Consider the following 15,488-nt stretch of genomic DNA (forward strand, 5'->3'; position numbering starts at 1 on the left):
TATTTTAGGAATTTTTTTTTACACCTTGGGTTAAATTATTGGAGTTTTAGTAAGGATACCAAATTTTTTTCAAAAAAGAATATAGCCTATGTCACTCGGGAATACTGAAGCTTCCAAACAGTGAAATAATTTTTCAAATCGGCTTAGTAGTTTCGGAGCCTATTGAATACAAACAAACAAATCTTTCCTCTTTATAATATTAGTATAGATATTAATTATTACAAATAATAAAAACGCTGACTTAGGCGGCGGTTTTTATTTGAACCAGTTCTAAATTATAAACTAAAATTCTATGAAAAATTACCCATAAATCTAAAACGAAATGATATTAATTTATTTTTCGTAGTTTCCTTCCTTCTTGCGTCGATAATCCTCAGTGCTGAGGGTCGTGGCCTCCTCTAATAACTTTCTCCTGCATCATCTTGCGCCATTCCTGCCTGTCCTCGCCTGTGTGGATAGCAACGTGGACTGAGATATTGAGAGTGGAGCGTATTTGGTCCGACCAGCGCATTGGATTTCTGCTTCTGTGCCTTCTCCCGCATACCTTGCCAGTTACCAGCAGGTTTTCCAGATTGGCGCCTCTCTTTCTGGCGATATGTCCAAGGATTTCGAAACTTCTCCGCGCGCATGTAGTGCTGAGGCGCATTGGAATCTTGAGCTCGGTAAGAATGGATTCGTTGGTTCTGTGTTCTGTCCAACGAATCCCGAGCATTTTCCTCCAGCACCACATCTCAACCGCGTCGATGCGTTGGCGATCGGCTTTCTTGAGGGTCCAAGTCTCTGCGCCGTAGAGAAAAATGGAAAAGACGAGGGGGGTGACGAGCTGCTTTTTGGTATTCCTCGAGATGTTTCTGTCCGCCCAAACACGGTCCATTTGGGACATAGCTCTCTTTGCCATACTGATTCGCCTTCTGAGGTTCTTTTCGGAGGATCCATTACTAGCTATGACGGAGCCCAGATAAATGAAATCCTCTACGACTTTCAGGTTTAGCTTATTCGTAGTTTAATAAGTTATTATTGTTAGTAGTATTATTTACTAGTCGAAATATAATTTTTTAATTATCTTATGATGAGAATCTTATATTAAAGAGAAAGATATTCAACAAAAATACTTTCGTTCTAATAAATTAGCATACGAGGGCGGCACTGAAAATTTCGGGAATTAACGAAGTGACACAACATTACTATTTAAAAATGTATTTATTGCTTTTCGAAGTATTCTCTGCGAAATTTGACACATTTTTCCATACGATGGAACCAATCATTGAAGCAACCATTCCATTCGGAAGGTGGGGTCTCCAAAATGGCCGTTTTGTAGGCGTCCACAGCTTCTTCAGGTGATGAAAATCTCTGTCCACGCAATTTATTATTTATTTTAGGGAAAGTATAGAAATCATTAGGGCTTAGGTCGGGGCTGTACGGCGGATGGTCTAATAATTCTGTGTTTTCTTGCTCTAAAAACTCATTTGTTCTGTGCGCGGTGTGAGAACTCGCATTGTCGTGATGGAGGATGATGCGGCGGTTGCAGTTCTCTTTACGGAGTTCAGAAACGACCTGTGGCAAACAAATGCTAGCATACCATTCTGCATTAACCGTTCTTTGTCCCTGAAGAGGAATAGTCGTAACATGGCCGGTTTTGGAGACAAACGTGGCCACCATTTTTTTTGCAACACTCCGTGGACGAACAATTTTTGTTGGCTTTAACTCATTTTCGAACACCCAAACTCGTGACTGGTTTTTTGTTTCGGGTTCGTACGCGTATATCTAGGATTCGTCACCTGATACAATGTTGTATACAGCATTTGAGGATCCTGCGTGGAATCTTTCGAGAGTTCTGACGCACCAAGTAACGCGAGCCGCTTTTTGCTCTTCACAGAGCGAATGCGGTATCCATCGGGAAAACAACTTTTTTACACCTAATTGTTCATGCAAGATTATTTGTGTTTGACTCATGCCAATGTCTAAAGTTGCCTGAATTTCGGCGGTATGTCACATGTCGATCTTCCTCAATCAGCTTACGCACAGCATCAACGTTTTCTTGGGTGACTGCAGTTTTTGGACGACCTTGACGGGGATCATCACTGAGCTTGACACGTCCACGTTGAAACTCAGCAAACCAGCGATAAATTGTGGTTTTGGATGGGGCTTCATCACCAAATGCAGAAATCATCCGGTCAACACACTGTTTTTGTGTTAAACCACTTCGAAAGTCATAATAAATCATCGCTCTTGAATTTTCTCGAGTCAATTCCATTTTCTCAACGACTCAACAAGTTTGACAAAACCTCGTGACAAGACCGAGAATCTTTTTTTTTTTAAATAAATGGTATTCGATTTTTAAAACCAAGGAGTTTTCAATTAAAAAGATTTTAATATGACAGGAACAGTGGAAATATTCCATTCCCGATACTTTTAGTGCAGCCTAGAGTAGTAATAGTACAGTAAACTAGCAATTTATTTTGGTGATTCTGAATTTAAACAAACATATTTATGAGAAGAATCCATTTTTACTTTGCAAATTTGTAAATACACGCTCTGTAGCAATGTACGGACATAATATAATAATATGAAGAAACAATAATAGCATCTACAAATACATAATTATGTACTACGTGGTACTACTACATTTACTAAAATTAATACAACATTTATTAATTAAATTAATGAAATTGTGGTTTTAAAGTTTTAGGGGTGTATAAAAAATGGGGGGCGCTGAAAAGTAATTGATTTTCAAAGGGGGCGGTAAAAGTAATAAGTTTGATAATCACTGGTCTAGTATTTCTAATGTTCCTTCTTCTAATGTCTCAATACTCAAATTACCATTTATGTCAACTTTATAACATATTAACCTCTTTTAAGATTTATGTCTTAAATCATATAGAGGTTACATACAAAATAATATGTTTTTTTAAGCCATTGCATAGTTTTTATCGTGGGCCTTGAGCGCGGCGACCGAGTCATGAAATTCCGTAACGAAAAAAACCGAACACCCCTCACTCCGCCTCCCATGTAGCTCGCGTTCAACACATTCACACGTTGCGCTTGTGAAGTGTTTGTGCATAAGCGCGTGGCGTGACATCACACTGCATGCGCATCATGAAAAGTCTGCCCATCTCTCTCTCGCGCGGTCTAGCTTATGAATGTGAAGGGGACAGTTAAGGTTTTGCTTTTATTAATGTTTAATATAGCGTGGTCTTGTTTTATTATTGTTTTAATATTAAATTATCATTGTCTAATTATAATTGCATAAGTGGATAAAAAATGCTATGCAATAGCTTTACCGCGGCAGTTCCCGAGTGCCACACGTTTGTTTTTTTCTTTGCTTTGTTGATAAAATTACGAACCGTTTATACAACGGGACGGTCCACCATATTTTATTTCACGTTGATGAAATTGGCAGGTTGACATACGACAGTTCCCCAACCTTGGATTGGGGTATCGATATCATGATTGATATCATACCTGTATGGGCTTGAGTTTGTCGTGGAGCTTTCGAAGTATTGTTTACACGGTTATTCCTGAAAGTTTTATGTTATTTTTTTCAATTATCGCTGAATTCCGGCTTATTTATTGCTATTACCGCGAAACATATGCTTAATTGTTGAAATCGTTTTTTGTTAACAATTACTATTTTTTATTTAAAACAAAAGAAAATACAATATTTTCTCATTGTAGCGATACAAATAAAATAAATCTAACAAAAAGGCTGAATCGCACGAATTTTTACTGGTGGTAGGACCTCTTGTGAGTCCGCGCGGGTAGGTACCACCACCCTGGCTATTTCTGCCATGAAGCAGAAGCAGTAATGCGTTTCGGTTTGAAGGGTGGGGCGGGCGTTGTGACTATACTGAGACCTTAGAACTATATCTCAAGGTGTGTGGCGCATTTACGTTGTAGATGTCTATGGGCTCCAGTAACCAACACCAGGTAGGCTGTGAGCTCGTCCACCCTTCTAAGCAATAAAAAAAAAATATGACAGTTACAGTGTACCAACAACATTCAACTCCCGGATGAGCCCTCGAGATTCCGTACTCATCCTGGAGAAGGTGGAACAAATAACCTTTAGGCTACCAGCAAACTGGTGGTAGGACCTTTTGTGAGTCCGCACGGGTAGGTACCACCACCCTGCCTATTTCTACCGTGAAGCAGTAATGCGTTTCGGTTTGGAGAGTGGGGCAGCCGTTGTAACTATACTTGAGACCTTAGAACTTATATCTCAAAGTGACTGGCGCATTTACGTTGTAGATGTGTATGGGCTCCAGTAACCAACACCAGGTAGGCTGTGAGCTCGTCCAACCATCTAAGCAATAAAAAAAAAGAAAACCCTCCATCACAAACAAAACACATCTCTATGGAATGATACTAAACTATTCTATTAATATATTAATGGAATATTAATACAAAAAGTGTGACGAATAAAATAAATTAAACGGATAGCTTTTTAAATAAAAACGCATAAAACAAAATTAAACTTCATATCGTCTCGAGCCGTAAAGCTTAATAAAGCTTAATCGTCGCTGGCAGCGTTCACCACTTTTAAAGCACGGAGTAAAATAATTAGGAATGAAACGTTTATAGCCTAGCAATTTATGTTCTTTGATAAAACACAAACACTTTGTTATCGATGAATGAGCATATAACATACTAGCTTTTGCCCGCGACATCGTCCGCGTGGAATAGTTACTTTGGCATAACGCTAAATTTTACCCGCCTCTTCATTTACGTTGAAAGTGAAAATATTTTGGAATAATAGTAGTTCCTGAGATTAGCGCGTTCAAACAAACAAACAAATATAATAATATAGCTTATATAGCTTAGCTTAGACTTGTGAGGAATTTTCTCGACGATTCTAGGAATGTCGTATCGATTATAAAAGCGTTGCTGAAATGGCACGCAGTAGTCAGTAATCGGAACTACTCGAAGTGAAGTGAAGTGAACGGATCACCTGAAGCGAAGCGGAAGAAGCGAATTGAGAATTTTAAAGTGTTCTGTGTGTGTTCTAAGTGTTACAGTGTTAACTTGTACTTCGGTACAATATTTATTTATCCCGAACCTCAGCGCGTAACAGTAGGCAGCGACGTGGCTGTGCCCCTAGCATTGCTGACGTCCATGAGCAACGGTAGCCACTTACTATCAGGTGAGCCGTATGCTCGTCTGCCTACAAACGTAAGAAAAAAAAGCTATGTAAGCACGTGTTTTATCTATATATAACAGACGCGTAATACTGTTCTTGTATTGTTTAAAATACTCCACCGCGATTTTATTTTTAACTCAACATTATTTATCATTTATTGCATTAAATACGATTTTCGTAACAATCGTTCGTTTTGTTTTGAACTATTTGCGTAATTCTTTGCGGGACACTAGTGTCGAGTGTTTGTCGATATCGATAAAATATTTTTCAGTATTAGAATTTGCTTTAAGTTACGTAACACATCGTCTGCCTTTATCGTCTAGAAAATACGGATGTGCAAAATAGTTATTAAACAAGCTTTGTCGTAAAATAGGATACAAAAATAAACTAAACACAGAAATTAAAAAAATAATCAATCAAACAAGTCTGTAATTGTTTTATACAAATTGATTAAATTTTATCAATTAGTGGTTTCTAAAAATTTACAAAATCCTTCATTATAAATAAAATATAGGATAGGTAATTTAATACCGCCATCAACTGCAGGAGCAATGAGAAACTAATCGAAGCGAAGCCATCTAGTGGCCGACGCCCGTAAACATTTTTGTTGAGTGCTTGAATTGCTTATCTATAACTAATTTATGTGTATTATCAATGAGTATAACCACCCGAAATATTTCTGCAGGGATCCAGTCAAGCAGTCTGATTTCAAGGTTGAGACGATCGGTTAAATCGATGCCTTAGTATTTCCTGGTGCTATAGTAAGCTTGCACAGGTAGATACTATCTTGCTGCCTATTTCTGTTACAGCAGTCGTGGTTTCCGAAGAGTAGGTAAGTAATACCCCCCCATTTAAGAATTCCCTGTGTTATGGGTACTAGAGATTGGCATACCTATAAGCGTTTAAATATACATATATATCGATAATAAACATTCAGACAAAGAGCAAACAAACCTGTTCGTCACATGAATGTTTGCCCCATGCGGAAATCAAACCCACGACCCTAGGCGCAACAGTCAGGGCCGCTAACTACTCACTACCGAGTTAATCGAGACTTTAAGCTATGCAGCAAAGAATTTGTTATCATCTTTCAAAACAGATGGTGTCTTAATTACTGGTGGTAGGGCCTGTTGTGAGTTCGCGCGGGTAGGTACCACCACCCAAAGCAAGTGAAGCAGTAATGCATTTCGGTTTGAAGGGTGGGACAGCCGTTGTAACTATACTTGATACCTTAGAACTTATATCTCAAGGCGGGTGACGCATTTACGCTGTAGATGTCTATGGGCTCCGGTAACCAGTTAACACCAGGTGAGCCACCCACCTAAGCAATAAAAAGAAAATCATAATAAACAAAACATCGATAAATCTTCATTAGTAACAACGCTCCTCACTAGTAGTCATAAGTTGCATTCGATAATAACTCAATCATTCGATTTTGCAGAAGCATCGACGTTAGAATAATGTACCTTAATATTTTTATTAGGAGCTCTTCGAATAGTTTCGTTGTAACTCACTATTATTTCAAGGCTTCGTGGACGCCAGCCGGTGCGAACTGTGTGTGATTTCATCCGCGCAAATAGAAACTCATCTTACATTCTTCACTTATAGGGGCCGATCATTTATTGTATTAGTTCCTTTATATTTAATTTCAATTTTATATTAGAAGTTGACAACTTTAATTTTAATAATTTTAATTCAATTTCATTTTATTTGAGTTGATTGTTATTTATTTTTAATTTTAATAATCCTTTTTTTTATTGTATAGATGGTTGGACGAGCTCACAGCCCACCTGGTTTTAAGTGGTTACTGGAGCCCATAGTCATCTACAACGTAAATGCGCCATCCACCTTGAGATATAAGTTCTAAGATCTCAGTATAGTAGTTACAACGGCTGCCCTACCCTTCAAGCCAAAACGCATTACTACTGCTTCACGGCAGAAATAGGCAGGGCGCCTTCCCACGTGGACTCACAAGAGGAGGTTCTACCACGAGTAAGAAATTCTGATAAATTGTAATTTTAATTTTAATGTATTTTCATTTTAATATTATGTAATTGTATGTGAATTTTTATGGGCTTAAGTTACCTGAAATAAACGCATTTCATTTCATTAAATTACCGCCACGGTTTCTTTGCTCTACACCTCCAATTAACTCAGCTCTATCGACTCTATCGACCATGACACTCGCAACAATTGTGTATTACAGTTTTACGGATGGGTTTATACAATGCCGTCTTTACCATAAGGGCACACGGGGTCCGTGCCCAGGGCCTCCATTCTCAGGGGGCCCCGAAGGACCGACAATTTCTCTCACACATTTATTCTCAGAACATTTTTGTCGGGCACATTACACTTTTTTCACAAATCAGTAATCTTATCAGAAGGTATTTACAAGGCATATACTACGCCATTATATCGATGACTGCGCCTATTTCAACTGTACTAATTAATAATATTTCCGAAAGCATCCTACCTAATTTACTAAGTACACCATCTAGCCATCACGATAACGGTTTCCGCTATCGTAATCGTAACCATAAAACCAGCAGCATTCTAATATCATTAATGACATATTATATCATACTGTATTTGATTGATAAATGGTCATACTCAGTAAAAAAATGTTATTATAATTCGCTTTTTTTACTTTCCAATAGGACCTCGAATTCTTGTGTGCCCAAGGGCCCCAGACTGATTTAAGACGTCCCTGGGTTTATATGTTTATAACAATTGGATTGTTGTTGTCACGTTTGAAGATTGGAAGACATTCGCGTGTCCACTATAGCCGGTAATATAAAATAGTAAGCATTAGGAAGGACGCAAGATATTCTTTTAGAATTTAGTATTTTAATTAACAGTTTCGACTTGCAGTTACTTAAAATTTTACTGGTAGTAGGACCTCTTGTGAGTCCGCACGGGTAGGTACCACCGCCCCGCCTATTTCGGCCGTGAAGCAGTAATGCGTTTCGGTTTGAAGGGTAGGGCAGCCGTTGTGACTATACTGAGAACTTAGAACTGTATCTCAAGGTGTGTGGCGCATTTACGTTGTAGATGTCTATGGGCTCCAGTAACCACTTAACACCAGGTGGGCTGTGAGCTCGTCCACACATCTAAGCAAAAAAAAATAGCGTGAATGAATTTTCGTAAATAGGCGTTCGTGCGATGATAGAATTTCATCCATTATTAACTGACATATTGTCGATTCATTTCGTGTATTTAATTTTTACTTTTGTTATATTATCAACAACAAACAACAGAGGAGAAAATGGTACAACTAAATGTTTTGTATTTGTTTGTAATGTGTTAAAATGATTTTCAATAAATTTCCAATTCACAATAACTCCCAATTCATTAACGTATATACATGTATAAGCTTTTTAATAAAATCAATTTTAAATTGTGTGATGTTATTAATTATGTTCATGTTGAGCACTCTGGATCCAAACCATTTGTCATATTGTTGATGTTAATTTTGAGTTTTTGTCATATTATTATTATTTGATTTTTTGTTCTAATATTATTATTATTATTGCTTTGGTTTAATTCCGAGATTGTAGTTATTGTTTTTATTTAATTCTGGTATACTATATCAAATGTTAATGAATTTAATATGGACGCAAAATCTGAAGTAAATGAAATAAATAAAATAAAAAAATATATCACACCCCTATCAAATCTGAACACCTGTCTATTGTAGAGTGCAGTAGGTAACCCTACGCGCCGTCCCCTAAGCTAATTCAACTTTGTTTCGACACCAATAGATGGCGCTGCCGCACTTTCTGCATCGCGCTATCGTTTAATCTCAAGCCTTAGTATATGAATTACGTTCACTCATTAGCAAGTATAACATCTTTTATATGTATATATTACATGTCTGTCGACTAATTTAACTATTGGTTATCTATTTTTGTAAAAGGCCGCGTTGAATGTATAGGATACGCGGCCTTTGTAAATTGTAATAAACAATAGAGATGTGAACCGATTACAATTTCTGACTCCGGTTTATTACCGATTTGTTTCTCAAAAAACCGTTTTTTTTTTAAGGTATTCATAGGTTTTTTCCGTAAAGGCTAAATAATCATTAAATAAAACAAACTTACGTGCAAACGAAGAGTTTTCTTCATAAAATTAATAGAGTGAGCATATTTTATATAGGCTTAATGATCATATTTATACTATACTATAATAAAAAGCTTTTTACTTTTGATTTAATAGTATTGTATTTTTTCAAAGTAGGTTTTTCTTATATTTTACATCGTAATTTTAGTGTAGTTTTTAAATGTAATGCACGGTAATTTGAGTCTGCTCAAAATACCTCTTTATATTTGATCTGGTAGCACGGATGTGAACTGTTAATGTAACGCGTACTTAAAAACCGATATTCTTAAATAAAAACCGGTGTTTATCGGTATCTATAAAAACCGGTTTTCCTCCGGTTTTCTTCGAACCGGTTTACATCCTTAATAAACATAACAACTTTTTTATGTTTTAGAATTTACTGGTGGCCCGGAGGCCTTTCCAGTTTTACCAGGGCAGGTGGGCCAGCAAAGGCTCAGCGAGGCGAGGAAACTTAGCAACTATTTCATTTTAATAAGTTGAACTAAAAAATATAAAGTTTAGAAATTCGTTTTATTAGACAGCATAGAAAGTGACCAAGGAATTCGTCAGAGAATGAGCAATAATGTTCTCCGATTATTAAAACGGTACCTTGCGATAACCAACCCCCATGCCAAACGCGTTGACTAACGCCCACCCTCCCAAACATGACTAATAGATATTCCGGGTCTAGCTAATAAAAGCATCATAAAAAAGTCAAAAGAGTATCTCTATTATATGTTCAAAAGTTATTCAGTTGAGAAATGTTTAGAAAGTTTGGAACTTTTGCTCTTTTTCAAAGTATAGAAGAACAGGAAAATCAAAAATAGAGTCTCAAAATACACGACAAACTTATAGCTTTTTGTCCGTTAATTGTGCCCGAGTTTTGGTTAATAACTCACCGACTACACTCTTAGAGTTTACGCATATTCAAAACTTCTTGATATTAATATGTATATTAATTTTAAAAAAAAAATTTTGAGGTGTGAAATGCTGGTTGGTTTAAGCGCAATTCCGCTTAATACGCGTCATTTTGTAATTAAAAGTGGGTTTTATTTGGTACTAGCTTTTGCCCGCGACATCGTCCGTGTCGAATAGTTCACAAATAATGCTTTATTTTAGAACAAATTTGGTTAGCGTAAAAAACGTTATAGTGAGCCAACCTTAACATATAGACAATTGCTGTTGCGGACTTTTTTTTAGATTTTTTAAAGGGGAACAATTCTGTAATACATTATTTTAGCAAAACTTTAACCGTTTCTGCAGCGCACGCAGCGGAAGCTCTCAAAAGGGGAAAAACCCCGATTTTGAAACATTCTTTATTGGTGCTCCGTTTGTATTGGTCTTAGCGTGATGTTATATAGCCTATAGCTTTCCTCGATAAATGGGCTATCCAACACTGAAAGATTTTTTCCAGTAGTTCCTGAGATTAGCGCGTTCAAAGAAACGAACTAAACTATTCAGCTTTATAATATTAGTATAGATTAGCTTCAATAGTTCGATGTTTTAATTATAATTGAAAATCAATTAAGCTTACTCCATTGAAAATAGCTGAAGTTTTTTTTTTTATATTTGACTATCCTAAGATAGTTTTACCAAGTTTTATAGTTTAAATGTCTCTCCTGTAAAGTCGCAAAAATTTCACGTAAAAAAATAATAAAAAAATTGCTTAGATGGGTGGACAAGCTTACAGCCAGAAGCCCATAGACTTCTACAACGTAAAAGTGCCACCCACCTTGAAATATAAATTCTAAGGTCTCAGTTTATTTACAACGGCTGCCCCACCCTTCAAACCGAAACGCATCACTGCTTCACGACAGAAATAGCCGGGGTGGTGGTACCTATCCGCGCGGACTCACTAGAGGTCCTACCACCAGTAAAATAGATTTTCACCCCTCGATTTGATTTCTTTTAAACTAAATGCTATTCTTTAATGCTTTCTATTACTCGTAACGATTCGTGTTAGCTCACAACATGCTCTACCACTCTCTACTCTTTTTTTCTGATTTGATTTTTAAATAAAGCACTTTATTTCTTCATCGGTGAAATAATTCATGAATATAATTTAATAGGTTTTTCATTAGAAATGTCGCACCAAGCTGCGGGATTTAAACACCAGATGAGTCGCATGGCTCGATACGAAAGCACCGGGCGTTTTATCTTTTAACCCAAGAGGACTTCAAAGCCATTAAGCTCAGCTATAAGACAGCCAAAATCTCCTATTACTTTTACTATTGTTACGTAATTCCGTAAAACTTAATGCGACACGTAGGGCCCTTACAACATACTCTAAAAAGCGTTTTACGATTACCACAAGACCGTGTGACTCTTAATCCAAAACAATGAAAAGGCTACCTCACGTCAGAGTACATGAATAGTGTTGCGACACCAATAAAAGCCCTCTAAGTAGAAACCCCTATACAATTTGAAGAACCATTTTTTTTCCCTACCTATTCTAGTAACCTCGAGGGGTTATTCTAGATTCACCGGGCCAGTAGGCAAGCTCACGGGGCTCAACCGGGAGTGTTGCTAACACTGGCACTAGCAAGAGCAGTGCTTTGCAGAATCTACCACCGGATCGGAAACGCGACCCACTGAGAAGATCCGGTGAGAAACTCAGTGGGCTGTTGCTAAGGATTAATTTACTCGTCGAACCCTTCGTCGCAGGCGACGGGTTCGGCGAGGACGGTGACCGGTGAAGAACCAAATATATCTGTTTGCTTAGTACACGTTTTTAACGTTCTCGATAGCGTAAAAGTTAACTCAAATTTGTATGGAGTTGGAACGTTTGCCTACGTTTGCCGCTAAGGGCGCTTTTCTTTTCGTAAACCTAACTCCAATTCTTCTCTCTTCCCAATCGCTGGTAGCCTAACTGTCTATTGCACGGTGGACGAGAAGGTGAGCTCACGGGCTCAGCCTGAAACAAACTGCTAACACTAGTCCTAGGCAAGAACCGTGCTACGCAGAATCTACCAAGGGATCGGAATCGCGACCCGCTGAGAAAAACCAGCTAGAAACTCAGTCAGTTAAGGCTCCAAGAAAATGGCTTCTTACGTAAAGAAATCAGCAATACTAACGTTTTCTACTTGTGGGATATTTCCCACGTATATATTTTCAACGTAACGATATTTTCAAGTATTCTTGGAACGTAAATTTCGAGTGATAGAAACCCTAGCATAACTTCGAAATTGTATCTATTATAGTATAAATACTAATATTATAAAGAGGAAAGCTTTGTTTGTTTGTTTGTATTGAATAGGGTCCGAAACTACTGAACAGATTTGAAAAATTCTTTCACTGTTTGAAAGCTACACTACTCCTGAGTGACATAGGCTATAATCTTTTTTGAAAAAAATTAGGGGTTCTTACTAAAACCCCAATAATGTAACCCAAGGTGTAAAAAAAGTACCTAAAATATTCTTTACATCGCGTGCCCTGCGAAAACTATTGATGATAGAATAAAATAATGTACTACAACTTTGTAGAACACATTATTGTTTACGTAAAGTGTCGCGACAGCATATGTCTAACTATTATATTTATGCCGCAATAAGTGTTCTTTTATTTAAAAAAATAAAACAACGTCAAATATAGTTGAAATTTTTGTTAAAGACCCGAGCGGAGTCGGAGCGGGCCGCTTGTTATAGTATAAATGCTTGAATCGCGCTAACGATTTTTATCGAACAATTTTCCGAACGAACAAGATTCGAACTGTCGATCTGTCGCAATATATATCGCTTGGTATATAACTGAGCTTCATATGGGAAGTGATGTTTTGATACGATATATACATTGGCCAGAAGCGACCATCATCATAGTTCGCCTTTTCATATGAAACACCGCGATATCATCTCTTTTTGCATTTGAGATTCACAAAAAATTATCATTGACTTTTAAAATTACACATTTAAAACGTAAGATTTTTATTAGTAATGCACAGTGTACGACTTAACTTTGTAATTATTATTAAAAAAAAAGAACACAATATTCCTAACCTAAAAGTACATGTTATTATCCGCAACATGCTTCGTCAGATTACAGAAATAAAGTTATCAGCAACATGCTTCGTCAAAAAGTACAATACTTACTTTCAGCTGCAAGCGTCGTCATATGACATACGTCACATTTAAAATGTTTTTTGTCCTTCCAAAATTAATTCTTTGCCCAGACATCCAACAAACTTTTACGGGTTGAATGAAAACAAATAAATATACTTTTTTTTTTAAATCGAACCACGATGCCTAAAGCTAATACGAAACGACAGTAATAAAACTAAATATTTTACGTAATCACTATACAGCTGAGAGTTAGACCTCAATTTCCAAAAGATCAATGGCGCTATTCACGTCCTGATATCTCACGGGCTCCGGTAACCGCTTAACGTTAGATAAGCCGTCACTCGTTTGTGCAATAATAAAATCGAATTGTCAACACGGCTATTTCTGATCCGAACTGCTTTAGTAGTTTTATTGGTGGTAGGACCTCTTGTGATTCCGCACGGGTAGATACCACCCTCTCTATTTCTAAGCAGTAATGCGTTTCAGTTTGAAGGGTGGGGTCGCCATTGTACTGTTAAAACTGAGACCCTAGAACTCATATCTCACCTGGTGGCGGCATTTACGTTGTAGATGTCGATGGGCTCCGGTAACCATTTAACATCAAGTGGCTGTGAGCTCGTCCACTAAGCAACGCACTGTCTAAGCAATAAAATAAAATAAAAGTCCCTTTCATATTCTATACTAGAGATTAAAGAAAGGAAATAGTAATAGAAACCTATCCTTCAAATTTCGTTACATACTTAAGCTAATAAGTAATTCTCTTTTTGTCTACTTAATAAAAAAATGGTTTACGGTATATTACCGATGCATGCCATGTAGAGAAATTACCATTGCTCCAATCGTTTTATCATGTATTTTGACGCTGAAAAGCTTCGAAAACAGGAAGCAAGAGCTTTCGATATCCTACTAGGCTAATAGTATAATGAGCGGTCACCCCCTAACTACTCATGGCTTTAGTTGTGAATATTATTTTAAATAGAATTTATCATTGTACTTATAATAAATACTAGCTCATAAATCTATATATTAATACGTGAAGCAAAAACTTTGTATCCCTTTTTACGAAAATTGCGCGGACGGAGGAGTATGAAATTTTCCACACTTATAGAGAATATAGAGAAGAAGTGCACAATGCTAATTTTTTTTTAATAATGCATAAAAGATACATTAAATCAATAAAGAAAACATTACACACACTACATACCATGTATTTGACGCACTCACGCATGCATACTATTTATTTATTGTCAAACTTTTGTTCTTGACGTCTGTTGTCAAATTGAGAATAGATTAAATATTGTTTGTCTTTGTTAATATTTTTTATAGTGTAGTCTTGGCGAAATTTGTGATTATAGAAGTATAAAATACAATCATAATAGTGTACAAACTTACAATTCCAATTAGTTATAGTCGAATTTCGACTACTGCGGGACCTCTAGTATTGATTAATTTTTAATATTTTTGTAATGCATATTCCATTTTCGTTTTGACTTACTTATTAAAATAATATATAAATCTTTGATACATTGAAACCGATGTTCTATTAGTTCGAAAACTTACCTTCTGTTTAACTTGAAAAACTCACACACACATTAACCAATGTTCTGAGTTGGAGAATTTCACACGAAAACAAAAGAATATCGACATTAATAATAACCAATAATAAAGTTTATTTTTGTATAAGTTTAGGGATTCGATTTTTTACGAGAGCGCTTTTGTCTGAGCTCCGTTGTTGTGTACGCTGGTCGCGACGGCTTCGGGACGACTGAAGAAACCCGAATGACGAATGTAGACGTTGTAGACCGATTGACACTGTAGACGAAGACATTGGACGTAGACACTGTCACGCTATTGAAGTTCACTCGAAATCGTCTGTATCGCCGCGAATCAGAAACGGATTTCTGCTTTTTTTTTTTTTACCCGGAAAACTAGCCGCACTCGTCCGCTTCGCTGGGCATATAAAAATTAACTTTACTAGAGGTCCCGCAGTAGTCGAAATTCAACTATAATGATTGTATTTTATACTTCTGTAATCACAAATTTCGCCAAGGGTATACTATAAAAAACATAAAAAAAACATTAACAAGCTGCCTCACCCTTCAAACCGAAACGTATTACTGCTTCACGGCAGAAATAGGCAGGCTGGTGGTACCTACCGGCGCGGACACACAAGACGTCCTACCACCAATAATTAAGCAAAT

The 15,488-nt window shown here is 36.9% G+C and overlaps 1 protein-coding gene across 1 annotated transcript in view; it reads right to left on the bottom strand.

Moving 5' to 3' along the window:
• Positions 1-15,030, bottom strand: part of NGR-A16 (neuropeptide receptor A16) — a 71,416-nt gene extending 56,386 nt beyond the window's left edge. The window contains 1 exon segment of the mRNA NM_001134242.1: positions 14,848-15,030. The gene's annotated coding sequence lies outside the window, so the exon portion shown is untranslated.
• Between the last annotated feature and the right edge of the window lie 458 nt (positions 15,031-15,488).

This window comes from Bombyx mori, chromosome 20 (genome assembly GCF_030269925.1).
Source record: "Bombyx mori chromosome 20, ASM3026992v2".
NCBI classification, from domain to species: domain Eukaryota; kingdom Metazoa; phylum Arthropoda; class Insecta; order Lepidoptera; family Bombycidae; genus Bombyx; species Bombyx mori.